Source organism: Rattus norvegicus, chromosome 19 (genome assembly GCF_021556685.1).
Source record: "Rattus norvegicus strain SHRSP/BbbUtx chromosome 19, alternate assembly SHRSP_T2T, whole genome shotgun sequence".
Classification (NCBI taxonomy): Eukaryota; Metazoa; Chordata; class Mammalia; order Rodentia; family Muridae; genus Rattus; species Rattus norvegicus.
In genome coordinates, this window is record NC_141552.1 from 26287432 (window position 1) to 26300746 (window position 13315).

The following is a 13315-nucleotide window of genomic DNA, read 5'->3' on the forward strand; positions in this document are numbered from 1 at the left end:
CTGTTGATGTTTGTGAGTTTTGAGGATTTACGCCAGTGTAGTAATGTGCATAGTCACCCTGGAAAACCCCACAGGAAGTTGGTCCCCAGGTTTCAGCACACAGAAGCACAGGCCATAAGAGATGCCCAGGTGTTGAAGGAGGTCCAGTAGATGTGCTGTTAGTTTCCTGTGTCTGATGCATGATTGTCCCTTGCTTAATAAAATGTATACACAAAACTCTTTAAGTGTCCCACTGACCTCTGAGAAAGAACATCAGTGGGAAGATGGCTTTGAACTCTTAACTCCCTGTTCCTTTCCTCATAACAGGTTTCTGTAGCAACCAAAGGAGAGAAGCCACCTGAGGGAAGGAAGTCCAAGACAGTGCCTAGGAGCAGAAGTAGGGTCTGGCTGTAGAGGGGACAAGTGGCTGGGTATAGGGACTCTAGGATCAGAAAAGAGGTTGCCTGGCATCTCCCACAGCAACGAAGACAGTCACGCATAGTCATGCTCAAAGGCCAGTCTGATCCAGACTGTCCCTCATTTCCCAGGCGATTATAGATGGTGTCAGGTAGCAGTTGAAAACTGGCCATCAGGGCATGATTCAAGTGTTTATTAAGGTATCATGGCATCAAGGGTATATGAGGGAATAGCCATATGTACACAGAACGACTTGCAGATCCAGAGAGCAGGGAGGGAATAGTCAGGAGCTCCTGCTTGCTGCTGCCTTAGGGGTTCTACAGAAATCCCAGTGGCACTTGGGAAGTGGAGGCAATATCAATTAGGGATTGTGGCCACATGGGGAGATTGAGACCAGCCATGTGCTGTGGCATCAGAACACTGACCAGCGATGACAAAATGAAACATAAAACACTGGTTGCTCAGCTTTGATACTGCTGACTGCTGACGTGGCCAGGGGCCATCCGGTTCACCAAAGGCTCAGCCAACAGTTGTCTCTCCACTCAATAAAAGTCAAAGAGTGGCCCAGCTCCAAAACCAAATGTGTGCCCACATTGCAATGGCTCCGGTACTGTTTCACCTCAGCTGCGGAGATCTCAGGATCCATGAGTGTCCAGCACGCACACACCCAAAAGAGACAGTCTTAGGGGTCTTAGGCAGCACTGAGGGTGGTGAGCCTCGGCCTCACGGCTCAACGGCCCTGACCTTGGCATTGTTTGGGCAGAAGAGAGCAAAGTGCTGGGGACAGACAACCTGCAGTCTACCATGCTGGAAGGGCATGACTAACACTGATTGATCACATCCATGTGACTACTGAAGCTTTTCCTGCTCTCTGTAGTGGTGACCTTACAGAAACCATGCACACCCGGTTTAGACTGTATTAAAGTAGCCACCATTTCAGGGTTCCCTGCAAGGTGCCATGGGACAGTAGTAGCATGAGTCTGCATGTATCTCGACAGTTTTCACTAGGGACTACACACACACACACACACACACACACACACACACAAACACACACATACACACACACTTACTGACATGGTGCACATTCTTTGCACACAGAAGAAAGTGAGTAGTAGTGAAAACACACCAATCATGGAATTGATGGAGGGAGTTGTGGGCAGAAGCTGGGGTTTAGAGTTACTTAAAGGCCCTATGCAGGCTCTCCTTTTGTTGGATGAGAAACTTCAACTGCAATGTGGTTCTTTATTTTCTTTCTCTAAAGCACAGAGGGCTAGGGTGGATCTCAGGGCTTTGAGCATGTTCGGCAAGTGCAGTCACACTGAATTAAATCCTAGGGCTGGAACCCTATTAATCTTCTACAGAATTATAGAGCAGCCTGGATGAAGACTCTTAGCTGAAAATGTGGACAACTCAAGACAGGTACTGGACAATGGCTGTCAGACTTGACTGAAGACTGGAAATGTTTTGCTATCTCACAGGAAAAGAAGGCCCCTCCCACTACACTGTACTCTAAGGACATTTTATTCAGGATAGGATGACATGAACTATTGTCTCATGTCACAGATGTCAGCACAAAGTATCCAAGGTATTGTATGCCAATGGTAGCATCAACAGAACAAAGCACACAGTGTCATGAAGACATAAATTATGAGTTTGTGTAGCAAGACCCAGGCCTCTTCCAGGTTCTTAGATAGTAACTGAGAACTTCAAATACGGTAGTGATGTGATAGTGTGGTGTAAATCTAGTTACAACTAGTTTTGACACAGATGACACTTTTTGTGTCATGGTCAGCTTATAGTGAATGACTAGACCTAAGCATGAGAATAACCAAATACTACATTGCTTCTCTAGCTGCTGAGCTTCTAAAAGCCCTGGGGTGACAGCAAGCTTTTGTGGACATACTGGATTGGTTCTTCTGTACTTTAACTCTCTGAGTCACCTGCACTCTCAGCAAGTTAGATGAATTCCACAAATTGGAAATCAGTCACCTGGAAAAAATACATTCTCAATACGATCCCAGATTGGCCATGGAAAAAGGGTAGCTTGAACTGTCCCACCTAGGTTGGGCTTACACAGGCCTGCTCTCCAAAAGAAATCTGTGTTCACAGCTGCAGGCTACATTCACTATGGATGCTCTTGAGGTTCCTTCCTAAACTGCTTAGATTACAATAATTTTCTTGCTAACAATCAAAAAACTGATTATGCCAAGCTGGCCTACAAGAAGCTAGTTTCTATTCTGTATTTTATCAGATGTGCAGAATACATATGGTCATCATTGATAACAGGTGAATGATCTGCTCTAATATGGACACTAAGTGATGCTGGAGGACGATCCTGACCCACAATGAGCAGTGGGGACACCAGAGCCCTGTAGGGATGCCTGGCAACCTAACACGTTGAGCACGCACAGCTCAGTAAGTTCCCTGTGAACACACATCTCCTGAGATCTCTCTATTTAATCATAGGTGATCCTGTCCACCTAATACAGCACCTCATGTGGAATAACAAAAGCCACCTGCAGGAGATGTGGTGATGACTCACAGGGTAGAGCACCTGCTGCTCTCTCAGAAGAACCACATGGACCCTAACAATTGGGTAAAGTGTGTCAGTGATTACATCATAAAGTGTGTGTCCGAGGAACAGCCACATTCTCCACACAAAAGACACTGTCACACTGAGTACCCCTTGGTGACTTTGAATTCACTTATTAGCCCAGGATCCATGGAACATGCAGAGATCCATGTGTAGCTGTCAGTTCTAAGTCCACAGGAGGGGACAGAACCCTTGAGTAAGAATGATGGTCTTAAGAGTCAAGAGATAGAATTCAATTTTTATTCATAACAAATACATTTTTACAACAAAACAGGATTAAAATGAATAAAAATATTTAAAAATATTTGAAAGTAAAAATAGTAACAAGAACATATAAATATGAAACAACAAAAAGAAAACTTCAATTAAAATCATAACAAAAATATTTCTAAAAGCATATTCTTAAGGAACATTTAGAAGCACAGATGTATTGCTGTTTCTCCTCTAGCCCACATAATGAAAGGCGGTCCCCCAAGTTGTCTCTCAAGTGCTGTTTTCTGAGAAGAAAGTAAGACTTCAATCAGTCAGGCTGGCTTAGTGGTATATAAATTTAGCGTCTCTAAGAAATGACAAATTAACTCAGAGGATGAATACTCATCCAAAAAATGTTGTTACCATTCAGGATGTTGGTCATCAGGGACTCCTGAGAAAGCAACTTATTCTTCAGGAAGCTCTCTTACTGCTGTGTGTCCAATTCCAGCTCTCTTGCACTTTCTGAGACCTGGGAGAGGAAGGCAGTTTTTCAGACACTGATTTGGTGGGGAAATGCAAGCCAGCTGTCAGAATGCTGCCTTCTACCACCTCAGTTCTATTGGACAGTCGACATGGACATTTTAAGTGATATCATTGTTGCTAACTCTGTGGGCAGGGCAAAATCTCCAGAGAGCCTCACAGTAATGTGGGCTGACAATATGGGACCCAGACTTATACCAGTGCAAAACAAGAACAGGGCAATGGCAAGAGACCTCATCAGGTTGCAGGAAGAAAGGAGATGTCCATATGTCACCAAGGATAAAGCCAATGACAAGTACTAATTTGACATTTGCACTTGGTTCTTATCCCAAAGGTGCTTCCTATACAAGAGATCACATGACCACAGAGTGTCATTTGTCAAAGAACCAAGAAACTGTTCAAAACTCTACATAGGATCCAATGTATCACATGGATATGCAATAATATGATATGTTATTCATCTGTCACCATTTCTAGACTGCAGCTTCAAAACGAGCAGCAAAATATGCTTGCACAATAATTCAGTTTCTGAAAAGTGGTTAACTTCCCAGAATACTTGTGCATAGGCAGAGCAATGAACAATTCCATTACATGAGGTGGTTGGCTGGTTGTGAGTGTAAATTAGAAAGGTGGTAAGAGAAGCAAAGATGTATCAAATTGGCAAATTTTATCAGATATTGTTAAGCTAACAGGTCCCTACCTGATAATGCTGGTTCTGTCCGTTGATGGTCTTTATCGTTCTTGTTAAAGTCAACCAAATATTTCTGGTTCAGTGCACAATGAAGATGTACCTCCTTGCTCTCCTGCTTCAGTGGGACCAACTTCTTCCTACATGTGTTCTCCATCAGGAGCTGGCTGAGCAGGTTTCTGGAAATACAGTCTGCATAGTAAGATCATGCTGGCCCTTTCTCCCATTCCTACTCCCAAGTCCCACTAACTCTACCAGGTCCCAGATACCCATGAAGACTTAATAAAATGCATCTTGATACATATAAGGCTACTGCACAGAACATAAAGAGTTAATTCGGGGAAGAATAAATTGTTTGCTTGGCCTGACACCAATTAGTGTCCACACCTCTGAGAAAGAACATGGATCCACAACTATCCATGAAAGCCCAATGCATGGGGGCAACATGAATTAGTACTGGGCCAACACCCTCAAAAGAGGTCAGTAGAACCAAGAGAAGGTCATGCTAACCATGTGGTCCACGCACTGAGTGTTGTAAAACCTGGTGTGACACCATAGGTCCAGGTCAGCCTAATAAACTTCTGCTGACTTCAATCAGTGCTGTTCTCTCTAGAGCCTTTTGAAGATGCCTCGACAATCCTGGGATGAGGAACAGTCTTTTATGGAACTGAAAACTGAGTCCTAATGACCCTGGCACACTGATGGGTAAATAGCACAAGAGATAGAACCAGAGCTGAAGACCGTCCAATCCAGAACAAAGAAAGTCAGAAATGGCCATTCCACAAGTGATAGCCTTTCTGACCAGGACTTACCTAGAGAAGGTAATCTCCTTCTTCAGCTTATGGTTGTTCTCATGGACCTCAGTGTTCTCCATCTCTAAGTTGTGCAGAATTGACATGACCGCCTCCTCCATTCTCTCCAGGTCTTCATAATATGGATTTGGCCTGAAGTGTGACCTGGCCCCAAATGATAGAATACAATGAACATCGGCATTTAGAAATATATGAACTCAGGGTGGGTCCTAAATTACCCCAGGCTGCTGCCTGGATCTTCCAGCACTCAGTCACCTGCCTAGCAAGTACAGAGACTCACCATAAACTCACTGCAATTACAATCTTGCAAAGCCACCAGCTGTCAAGGGCTTTGCAAATGCACACTGGGAACTCACTCTCCCTGACTTTATCCCTGAATTCTTCATTCAGACCACAAGTTCTGCTTTAAAATAAATGGAAGCAGATGAGTCCATTTTCAATCTCACTCCTCAGGAAGGGTCAGGTTCTGAATCTCCACTATATGGGAGGTGAGGTTTAGCACAGGGTGGTTAGGGAGGCACAGCTTTCTAGAACCCAAAACCTTAATAGGATAAGAAGGTGACCTTGCAGACCCAGGAATGAAACAAGAGCATTTGGAACGATTCATACCTGTTCTTCATGGATCTCTCTGTCAGAAACCTCAGGCGATCTCTCAGGTCATTTCTCTCCTCGGTAATGAGCTGCAGCTCTTTAATCAGCCTCTCCTTTTCCTTCTTGGCCTGATTCTCGCTTAGTTCAGTGCCAGGGGATGATGTTTCTCTCCCAGCGTCTGTAGGTAGAAGAACACAAGTGAACCTGCATGGGGAGAATGTATAGAGTGTTCATAGACCTCAGTGAGGCCTAAACAGGAGAATAAGCCAGGAACCCAGTGTCACTGCTAGGCGATTGGTCTATGCTTAAGAGGCCTCCTCAGTGGATCTCAGTTCTCCCACTACTCTATAGATACCAAGAGACATAAGCAGCCAGGTGTTCCCTATGCCGGACATCACGTGCTTACATGTACCACGGAGATGGCTTCTCCGGGATTATCATCAGCTGAACAGGGTACAGCTTGGTTTCAGGACCCTCACTCCTGTGGCTTCAGAACTCAGATGATAAATTCACCATCCAGAAAACTTGAGTGATTGGAGACACTCAGATGCCCTACCCTGATACTCTAAGCCAACAACTTTGGATTTAAAACGCATTTCCGGGGAGGATATGTTCAACAGACTTATCAGTGTCCCTATGTGAAATACCAAATGCCCCAGAAGTGCGAATAGGTTACAGGCTGAATCTTGGTCTACACGATCCAAATAGTTTTGGTATTTTAGAAACATGTTTGTAACACACACTCTAATATATAAAGCTAACGATGACCCTGCCAGTTAGAAGAAATCAGAGAAGGTCTAAGAACATAAGGTTATTGCCTGGAGCACAATCTCTCCCTGTTACTACTGTCAGATACCCACTGTATTTAAAGAAGCAATGATAGTGAAATACATTGCTGCCCTGTCTAAACTCAGAAAAGGTGGACCCTCCATGACTACTGATGAGGTTATTATATCAATGTAACATAACAAATGAACTGAAAAGTAAAGACCAGAAGTCCACAGTATAATAGCATTGGCCTTACCATATCCTCCCAGTGGGGATGGGGAAACTAAAGTTCTGAAATCCTGACTTTCAGGAATTGTGATATTCATGGAAATTCAATTCCTTTTCAGATGCTCCAGTTGTTGTGGCCCATTGCTAGAAAGGTCAGCGTAAGCCTGCAGCCACCCTGGCAGGAAGCTCAAAATACACTGCCCAGAACTTACTCCACATTCCCCAGAAGTGCTGTCTTTGTCCATCATTACTTTGAGACGAAAGGCCAGACTCCTTCACTGTAGTCTCTCCAGAATCGACGTTCCCCCTCCCAAAACGCTTGCGAAGACGGGAAAACATGTCTTAGCTTGTAACTGCCAGACTCAGACTGAGAGAAACTAGGGCACTGGTCGTCACTACAACACTGGTGACATCACAGAGGATTCCAGAACTCTCTAGGAGACAATAGAATGTCCAAGAAGGGACAGCTGATGTCATGGGGAGCAGACTTTGCCTCCCTGCTAATGTTCTCCCTGTACTGAGCATAAGCAGAGGTGCCCTTTCCAGGAGACTTTCCTGGGGCAGAGCCACTGAGCATCTCCTGCTTCCAAAGCCAAATTTTCCTCAAGGCTTGATTATAAAAACCTTAGTAATTCCTATGCATCTAAATGAATGTTTCCTTTCAAATCTTTCCCAAAAAATGTCTCATCCTAACTCAAATTGTCCTCATTTACCAATGTTAGCCATTAAACTTCATGAGATTTCACACCAGCTTGAATATGCAGTCAAAAGTTCTCCTGTCTCATTATGTACGGGTGCTTTATATCACATCAAGAAATAGTCTGCATGGTAGGTTACAACATGCGTGTGTATTAGGGGAACACTCATGAAGTCATGTGCTTAGCAATCGACAATTGCTAGAAAATTCCTTAGGAGAAAGAGTTGAAGTCTTTAAGGTGCTAGGAAAAGTGTGGAGACCAGTTGGCAGAGGAAAATGCAATATTGGAGACACCAGTGAAGGGAACCTCATGCTGCTTGTGGGGTTCTGCTCTCTGCACCAATGTCGCTAAAGGAGCACTGATCACAGGCCTGAGTAAGATGTACCATGAGCTTCTATCAGAAAAATAAAATAAACAAGAGATATAGAGGGTGCACAGAAATGTCTAAAATGAGGCTATAAACATCATTAAGTGGATAGAGCAAGGTCCCAGCACCTGTACACTGGGAAATGGCCACCACACCAAACACAAAAGTAGTAACACATTTATCATAGTAAAACACATTTATAATAGTAAAAAATGAATACTTTATAGAATGCACCCACTAACACTGATTGATCACATCCGTAGTTCAAATTTTGGGGGCAAATTCATGGCCTTAACTACCTTTGTCTCAACTTATATAGCAAAAAATAAGAAAGAACGAGAAAAGACAAAGTCAAAACTAAAAGCTCAAGCTTCTCATATGAGGATTGCAGGAAGTGTTATATGGGAGTCAGTTCTGATTAGGCCATTTTAGATAGAACAGTGCATAGTGACCCTTAATGTGATGGGCCCTATATAAAGCTTTTTGCAATATTGGAATTTTAACAAACCTCATCCAGTATGTACGGAAGAGGCAAAGATGTGATCACCATGTCCTTACTCTGTATCAGGTTATTTTTCTGCATCCTTGATTGTCAGGCATAGAACAGCAACAATCTGAAATAGCTGGTAGACATGGAAAAACATGGCTAAAACTATAGTTGTGGGTTACACACCTCAACTGTGAAAGGCTAATGCTGTGTGCACAGTCCTTGGAGGCCACTCTTTTAAGCCTAATTATTTCAAACTGAAAGGAGGTTTATCTGAGCTCAAGGTGATCCTGGCCAGCCAGGTAGAGGGCAACATGTGATACTTGAGACCCTGTTTTAAACGATCACAGAAATCCACACTTCATTCAAAGCATCATCTACGAATTCTCGATTATTTACCATTCTCTCCCTACCAGTCGTTCTGTTTGGAATGGTAGAAAACAACTGGAACTGATCTTTCTATTTTAAGGACCTTGATCTCTCTTTTTTTAGGTCCACATTAAGAGTGCATACAAATGGACATCACCATCTGAACATCTTAGTATTATCTACTCTGTATATATAGCATAATACTGTGCCTATGAAAATCTTAAGCTTCCTTGAGTGTAGTTGCCCCATCAAGAAGTGTGAAGTTCTGAGTTCAAACCCCAGTGATGCTTTAAAGGTACTAGAAGAAAGCGATCAGAGATACTCCACTTCTTTGTCCTTAGATTAAATCAAGTTGACACAATGTGAACCTGGTGGGCTATTTAACCATGCATCTTTCTCCCAACCCCACTTCCACGAGTTCAGTCCATGGCAGAATTCATCCCCCACCATCCTAGATATTTCTTTGTATATTTCTACAAGAGCCAGGTTTCTTTTTTTTTAATAGAATTAGTTGTAGTCAATCAAGTGCTGCCCTATGTGAGAAATGATTAGTATCTATTGCAACTTACCACACTGTATTTGTGTATACAAGTACATTATTGGAAATCCAGCATTACTGAGGGATTGGAAACCAGTGCTGTGGCCTTGCCTTTCTGTGCCTCTTCCTGGCTCACAGGCAGCTGGGGGCAGACCTTGAGTTCCTCTTCAGGGACAGAGTGATGTTGAATGGGCACTGAGCAGGCAGAGAAACACAGCTGAGGCAGCTCCTTTCAGTTATTAAACACATCATCTCCTTCCGATCTTAAGGGCTATTGCTGAGGTCTTGCCCCCATACCTACCTTAATAGCAGTGAATTTGTTACACAGCAGCCAGCTCTTTCCTATTGCTCTGTAATACGCCTCCACATCATGGATGCCAAGAAAAACACTAACAAAGAACAAAAAACTCTGACGTTGAACTGTGTGGTGCTGGTCACATACCCTGTTATGTTCTGTATGTTATGAGGTTTGTTAATCTTAACAAGTTCCCCAAGTGTATTCTTCACATAGGACCCAATAGATTCAAGGAAAATAGGAACAATTATGTGTAAAATGGCCTGAGTCAGGGCCCACAGACCGAAGCATTTCCAACACTTGTGCACCAGCCCATGTGGATTTTGCAATGAGCGGGGCCTAGCAATGTCCAGTACACAGTTGTGAGCTGTTGCTCTGGTTGAACTGTATTGGTGTGTGCATTAATAAACTACACCTATTTAAATGAATTCAGTGTCCTGTGGTTTGAATCCAGACCCCTTGACACCAGGTCTTCCCTTCTGCAGCACTGGGGAAAAAGGCTAAGTTTAGGAAAGGTGACCTCTTGTCATAAGTTATGTGACAAGAGGGATGGTGAATGATCCCTTGTGATAAGAATCAAGGTTTCCTCTGTGGTATTTAGGTCTATACTGGCCCTGTGCAACAGCTTCAAGAACCCATTTCTGATTTTCCTTGGGATTCCCGTGATGATGCACTCAGACAGGATTGGAAACAACCAAAACGGTGGTCAGACTTGATTTATAAAATGTAGGTAACATTGCAAACTTATGTTGTAGGATATTTGATCATATTGTCATCCCCAATATTGTGTTATTTACTTAGAAAAATACCTTCTGGCTGTGTAGTTCAATACTAGCACCAATATTTAACCCTAGAGCTATTTTTGTTTGTTTGTTTGTTTTTTGTTTTTGTTTTTGGATGAACAAGTACTTTCCTATTTTGTGGCCCAGCCCTATCTCTTACTTCTTTGCACAGTCATAGAGAGACCTCAAACATATACTCAGACAAAGCCAGGGGAGTGTATAAAAGGGCCTAAGGCAATACCACATAATGACATTGAAAGTGGGCTCTCTTCTTCATGCACGCCTCCAGCTCTCCTGACATCTACATGAATTATAACTCCTAATGCAGTGTAAATGATGTCTGCGCTATTGCTGAAGGAATCATGAGAATAACAACTGTAAACATTCCACCATGGATAGAATTTGTGGAAAGAGGCAACTGGCAGCCAATGAGAGGGCTCTACAGTTAAAGGGGCTTGCTGTCAAGTCTGATGAGCTTGACTCAATCCCCAGGACCCACGTGGTAAAAAGGAGAGAACCAAGGGCCAAGCTGTCCTCTGGCTTCCACTCATGTGCTTACATGTATGTGAGTATATATGTATATGTCTGTATGTACGTGTGGATATGAATGTGTGTATGCATGTATGTGTATACGTGTATATGTATATGTGTGTATATGTCTGTCTATATGTGTGTATAGGTGTATTTGTATGTGTGTATATGTATTGTATGTGTGTGTATGTGTGTATGTATATGTGTATGTGTGTATGCATGTATGTGTGTATGTGTGTATGTGTGTGTATGTATGTGTGTATGCATGTAGGTGTGTATATATCTGTGCATGAGCATGAATGTGTATAGTCATGTATATGCATGTGTTTTCAGGTACGTGTATTCGTGTTTATGTACGAATGTATGTGTGTATATGTATGTATGGACACACAAACACACACAATGTTAAAACATAAAAAGCTCCTTGGAGTATTCACCATGCCTGGATAAGTGGTGACCATGTGGGGGAAACACATGTCCATGTAAGCACACCTGTTCACGTGCACTGAGCAATGCCCAGCCTGGTCTAGAGCTCACTACCTGCCCAACGATGAGTTTCTGCCCACCTGGTCTTCTCAGAGCCAGGCGACGATTGTTCCTGCCATTCCAGTTCTGTTCCAGTTTCTCATGCCACAAACCTTCTAGCTTGAATCGCACCTACTGACGCAGGAACCTAACAGCCTCCAACCCAGTGAAGTAAGTAAACTTCTTCCTGACATCCTCAGGCTTGGTGTCCCCCATGAGTCACAGGGAGGAAGGATGGCATGCACCAAGGAGAAGAGCCATGGGCAAGGAAGACAGGATCATAAGTCAGTCATCCCTGACACCAGCAAAGTGTGTGCTTCAGAGCTGGCTCTGCTCACTCTTGTCCCAGTGGCAGGACTTAAGAGTGGTGCATACCTGTCACCCAGCGCTCAGAGACGTCTGAGGCATGAGAACCAGGAGTTCATGGCCATCGTAACTAATGGTGAGATCAAAGCCAGCCTGGGCTGCATGAGACTCAGTCTCAAAGCAGGCAAGGAGGAACTTGCTATATTTGAGCAAGGAAGCTGGAATCCTCCTGGGTTCTAAACATTCACTGCAATACAGAAAGATGCTAGGGCTAGTGTGGCAGAAAGTAGGAGACAGAGAAGCCAGGTTAACCCTCACTAATCTTCTCATGCTGTGTGAGCTATGAGTAGATGGTGCCCTATACACTGTGGACAGGATGGTCTCTCAGACAGTTCAGAAAGCCATGGAGGACTCCAGCAATTCTCCACTTGGGTGTCACTTGAGTCTTATATGTGTGTGTTTACAAGCCAAAACATAAAATCCATAGGTGACTGTGTGAATTCAACATGGCCCAGCCATGTGCTGGAATATTATTCAGCCTTACATAGGATTCAGATTCTGATCCTTGAACAGGAATGAGAATGGTAGCCATTCTCCTAAGTCAGACCTCCAGGCAGTGCAAAGACAAACTAACACTGTATGACACCACTGAGGGCTGCAGTGTCACCAGTTATATAAAGACAGAAAGCAAGAAGGTTTACAGAGCCCCAGGGGTGACATGGAGGGGGGAGGTTGGAGGGTAGGTGTGTAAGTGGGACTGAGGCTCAGAGGAATCAGACATGGCTGCAGAATATGCATGTGGTTGCCTCCCATACCTGTGGGTGCTGCCTCCTCAGAAAGGCAAATACAGCAAAAGAAAGGACCAGAGGGGACAGGCTCTGACCTCCTGTAGACACACACAAATGACGTGACAGAATGTGCACACTGCTGCCTTGCTGCAGGAGCAGTTGAGCTTCCAGAAGGGTTGAAAGAGGCTGGAAGGGCTGAGCATGGCACTGAGTTCAAGGACATAGCTTTAGGTCCTGGGGAACCTACGGTGCCCAGGCCCCATCCTGCTGATACTGAGGGACACAGCTGACATTCAGGGTGATGGCTGGGCTGGGCTGGGGAATAGGTGTCCACTCTCACCTGCTCCAGCTTGAAGATGTGCTGGGTGAAGTAGGACTGCAACTACTTGTTGGATTCATTGATGCAAATCTGCTGGAAGCAATTCTGTTCAAAGTCCTCAAATCTGAAAATGGCCAAGACACCAATGGGCAAGCACTGGGAGACAAGGTTTTGATATAGCCGGGGCCTCCTGGGAAGACTAGCCCTCCTGAGAGGAGTTGCAGCAGAGGGGTGTGTTTTCCTGACCTGTTTGGTACCCAGTGTTTTTTTGCCAAGGGTTCCTTTATTGCTTCTTGATGGAACCAGGCCTTCACATATCCAGGAAGCATTGGGGTGTAACCTAGGCTTGGTGCCCACATGCTGGCATCGCTGAGGGTGAAGCCTAGCCTATCACACTTCCAGACACCGAGTGCAGATGCCTGGGTTCCTATAGAATGGCAGTTCTTACCCTTCCTAACACTGTGACTCTTTATTTCAGTTCCTCATGTCGTTGTCATCC